The sequence below is a fragment of the Engraulis encrasicolus genome, unplaced genomic scaffold, assembly GCF_034702125.1.
Source record: "Engraulis encrasicolus isolate BLACKSEA-1 unplaced genomic scaffold, IST_EnEncr_1.0 scaffold_209_np1212, whole genome shotgun sequence".
NCBI lineage: Eukaryota > Metazoa > Chordata > Actinopteri > Clupeiformes > Engraulidae > Engraulis > Engraulis encrasicolus.
Window position 1 is genome coordinate 57,501 of NW_026945493.1, and position 5,000 is coordinate 62,500.

The window sequence follows — 5,000 nt, forward strand, 5'->3', positions numbered from 1 at the left end:
ATACACATAGCCTACTCGCACACGTGGGCCCTCTTTATTACGTTGGCTCAAACGATTTTTTAGACTCATTGGCTTACTGCCACACTGACTGCAACGGCCGCTTCCAAACGGCTTTCACTCCATGCAGCGATTGGGATTGTGAAAGACTGATTGAAAAGCCTAGGCTACGTAAAAACTAGAAATGCACCAGATCTTGATTTTTAAGATCCTATCGGATACCGTATCCACTGCTTAAGATCCTGCTGGACCCGGACCCTGTGAAAAACCCTATTATCCTGCCGGATCCGGAACCGGATCTTGGATTGGGTGCATCTCTACTAGTAACATCAGGGTCCTCAGTCACACTGTCCATCATTGTGTGATAATACTCAGATACTGTATATACACCACATTTTCTTGTCAGGATGTACTGCCCCCACCCTCTGGAACAGTTTACCTCTCCACATCCGCCAAGCCCCCACTCTGGCAACGTTTAAAAAGCATCTGAAGTCACATCTCATCACTGAGGCCTATGGTCCGTAGCCCTTCCCTCCTCTACTTTCCCCAATTCCTTAGCCCCATGACCTTTTGTAAAGCGAGCTTAGGTTCCGTGAAAGGCACTTTAAAAAACAAAATTGAGGTATTGTTATTTTTCATTACTTATTTTTGTTCACATTTTTGTTTCACAGTTCAACACTTGTTTTTTGTAACATTATTAGACTTTACATATTATTATTTTATGTTTTTGTTTTTCTCAGTGAACTGGGTGTCTGTGGCAAGGGGCTTATGGCCTGGTGTTCACCAACGGTTGGCATCAGGAGAGAGAGACAGAGGGGTGGAGAGAGAGAGGGAGAGAGAGAGAGATAGAGATGGAGAGAGAGAGAGAGTTATTGTTATTGTTATTGTATTGTTATTGTAATGTTATTACTCTTAAAAGATCTATTGGGTAACATCTTTGTTTGACGTACAGTAAAATAATAATTAATGATAAAAGTAATTTAAAAAACTGTTTCTCAGAGCGTGTGTGTGTGTGTGTGTGTGTGTGTGTGTGTGTGTGTGTGTGTGTGTGTGTGAGAGAGAGAGAGAGAGAGAGAGAGAGAGAGAGAGAGAGAGACGGGGGGGTGCGAATAGGAACATTTTGTCAAGATGCAACATCCTGATGTACAAACTGTATCCATCATTTGCATTGACGTCACAATATTACGTAATCGTTTTTGCTGGACGGCAAAAGTACACACATTCGTACATAGGAATTATGCAGACGAAGACAACTTTTACCATAAAATACCAAAGAAACACGTAGTTCTTGTATTTTTTTAAAAATGGGATATGTACCTACCTGGCGTTAACAGTGGATGTGTTCAAATCATAGATTTATTAAAATGTATTCTGCTCCACTAGGTGGCATAACGGGGACGGGCGGTACGGGAAACTGGGAGAAGAAGAGAAAGTTGTTGCTTGCTTCCAGCCATGAACTTACTCTGCCTGCGATGCATTTTTTATCCAGTGTTTATTTTCTTCAGTTAAGTTGTGAACTTAAACCAAACCTCTGCATTGGCAAAATACTAGCACCTTAATGCACCGTTTCTTCATTGGTGGCTGGGCACCGCGGCTGGCATCCTCTCGTGGCATGGCACAGGTAAGATAATGCTGCTAACCTAACTTACTACAAGACGCACGGTACATTTTGTGTCAGGCATTTTGCAAAGTGGTCTTTTGAAAAGCATATCTTTTCATCTCGGATGTATCTTGTAGGTTAACTTGGATGCGTTTCGTTTCATCCAAGTGGATTTTGTTGTTTCAGCCACGTCTGCCCAATGTATCTATTGTGAAATATAATTCTATATCTTATCTTCTGTTTACATGTCCAATGTTAAATGTTCATTTGTACCGTATTTTTTATTATTATTGACCACTTATGTTACCAGTCCACTGTCATGTCTTGCACTTTCTGTCTGTCTGTAAATTGTCAGTCCTGTCTATGTCCTGGCATGGTAGAGGAAAACGTAGGCTAATTTCGTTTCCCTTGTATGACCATGAAGAAAGTGACAATAAAAGCTGACTTGACATATACTTCAATGTTTCAAATCGGTGTTGCATTACATTGCACATGTAGAAACACATAGGACAGAATGTCGGTTACATACTTTGATTAGTTTAAGCGTAAATAAATCATTTGAAAAGATGACCTTCACAAGAGAAAGAAAAGCACAACAAACCTGTTATTTATCTTTATTGTTTTTATTGTTTTGTAATAACAGGTTCATCAGTCAGGTGGTCAGCACCCAAACTAAAACCATGAGTCATGGTGGCCAGGATGACGTCCAAGAATTGCATCCCAGCAGCACAGGTAAAGACATGACTAGTAAGTTGGGATGAGTGTTATTTTCTGACATTTTACATCACATTTTAATTCAGACAATATTGCCAAGGGAGTTAATTATTCAGTACTGTACCGGTACATTACAAATGCATGGCTAGATTAATTTAAATAGCATGTTTGTCTTTTCTTTTTTTTAATTAGATGGGGGAGCCAACATGAAGAGGTGTCCAGAGAGGCTTCTTTCGCTTGGGCTTTGCAACAGCACCAGGACCTCACCATCAGTGATGCTGGTTTCCTCATCCATCGGGCCTACCCTTACATTCCTCACCTGATGCACTGATCACCTGTACCAGTTGTTGGAGTTTTCAGCAGGGCTCTAAATTAACTTTTTTCATCACTAGCCAAAATGGCTAGTATGTTAATCTCCAAACATACCGGTACATAACATAATGGGTCAAAGTGCCAAGTATGGTTTCTTTTCTACTGGCCAAACTTAATTTTCCCCAGCATTTGGCTGGTGAGCCCTGGTTGTCATTGATGGTGAGTAGTTGTGATAATAAATAACTGAAATGATGAAGTCCATCCAGACATGTCTTGCTTATTTTATTGTACTAATACAACAACGTAGAACATTTTCTGTGAAAGTGAAGTGAAAGCCCAACTGGGAAACTCCAACTCCCATTGACATTGTGACACAGCACACAAGTGTTCACTGCACGAAATTGCATTTATGCTTCACCCGTGCAAGGGGGCAGCCCCCAATGGCGCCCCAAGGGAGCAGTGCGGCGGTACCATGCTCAGGATGGGGGAGAGCACTGATTACTTAACTCCCCCCCACCAACCTGGTGGGTCAGGAGTCGAACCGGCAACCTTTGGGATACAAGTCTGACACTCTAACCACTTACCCATGACCGCCTGTCAATCTTCAGTCTAGTCTAACTAATTATATTGTCTCCACTAAATGTATATCTCAGGTGACATGGGTATACTAGTATGGGGATAGTGCTGTATGTAAATAATATTAACCCATTTTAGCCGGCACCTGCAAAAAATGCCAGCTAATTGCCTATGCCCTTTTTAAGAAAGGTGCCCTCATCCTATTAAAAAAAACAAATAACTAAATAAGTCTCTGAAGCACATACAAACATGATATGAGTTTTAAAAGCCAAGACCATCCTCTTGGAACATGTTAATTCGGCTCTAACATACCCACATTTTTAATCTAAAAAAATGTCATGCCTGAATGCTGTGTCGCTCCAGGCACCTAGGTCAATACAACGTGTACACAGCATCCAGCATCAATGGGTTGACTATTACAGGCCTAGTTATTAATATAAATAAGTACCTGCACGTCTATTGTACATGTCCACCCCAGAATAGATATCCCCTCCCATCACCTACATAACCTTGAAATGTATTTGTACTTTGTGTCTAAAAATAAACTACTACATTGAGTTGGTGTGATTAAGAGGTTGAAATCGGCTAAACTTGGCTTGGTGTGCTGGACCTCTGGCTCTTCCATACATCCAATCTGTCATGACATCAGATCATCGCTCTTCTCATCTGGAGAAACAGAAAGATAACACTTAGCTGACACTTATCCAAAGCAACTTCCTTACTCACAGTGAATTGCTAACTGACCCTGCAGCATGGGGCTAGGTGCCTTGCTCAAGGGCACAGCCTGGATGGGAGGTGAAGGGAGAGGTGTAGGATGGGATTTGAACCTGCAACCCTCCAATCTTAATACCACTTCCCAAACCATTAAGCCTCTGATGTGTGTGATTTCAGAGGGCAGACAATTTGGATGACAACACAACAAAGTGGTGCACTTTAGGCCTATTATTGACAAGGACAACACTAAGACTGGTGGGCCTAAGCATGTCATAAATAGGCCAGCATGGATAAGGATAATGGACTGGCATTTCATGACAGCATCATGCTGGAGAGTAGGCCTAAGCTACTTGGGAAATCACCGCTAGAGATGTACATGGTTTATTTTTACATTTGAACCTTAACATTATGAACGTCATAGCCGTGCTATTTCACCAAGAGCTTTATGAATTCCGTGTTTACATTACAGCCTGCAATATCTTAGCATAGCCTACGTCTATCATAGCGTAATGGTGCTGCTAATTAATTAACGTTAATCATGGAAAGCATCTTACATTGACATCACAGGAAAAAAAGCCATTGAAATTGCACATTAAACTTAAATGAACTAGCGTTCACGAATTAAGAGACAAATGGTGATATAAAGCAGTGGTTCTTAACCTGGGGTGCGGGCACCCCCTGGGGGTGCCCCAGAGATTCCAGGGGGTGCACAGAATTTTGTTTGTGTTGAGGTTGTGACCACAATTACACTTGCAAACATTATAATTAGGTCAAATAAAGTCCAAATTAAACAAGAATTGGTCCCCATTTGCAGTCATTCAGGTATTGATCCATGTCTCAAGCGAAAATCATTGTAATTAATCACTTATTTATCATTTTTTAGTGCATACACATGTAGCATAAACAGAAGTTTTTTTGGGGGGTGCGCGGCTTGTCTTCGGCACAGTTAAAGGGGTGCGCTAAGAAAAAAAGGTTAAGAACCACTGATATAAAGGATGGCAAATGAGAAACTTACCGTGGTGCTCATCCAGGCTACTCGAGTAGCTTGATGGTTTTCCAGTTGGTTGCCGCGATACACTTCAGCTTC

General features: G+C 41.4%; 1 long non-coding RNA gene across 1 annotated transcript; it reads left to right on the forward strand.

Moving 5' to 3' along the window:
• The first annotated feature begins 1,384 nt into the window (after nt 1-1,384).
• On the forward strand, nt 1,385-2,737 carry LOC134442687 (uncharacterized). The gene is made up of 3 exons (XR_010033444.1): nt 1,385-1,618; nt 2,241-2,329; nt 2,504-2,737. It is a non-coding gene; the product is annotated as an uncharacterized LOC134442687 (long non-coding RNA).
• The last annotated feature ends 2,263 nt before the right edge of the window (nt 2,738-5,000 follow it).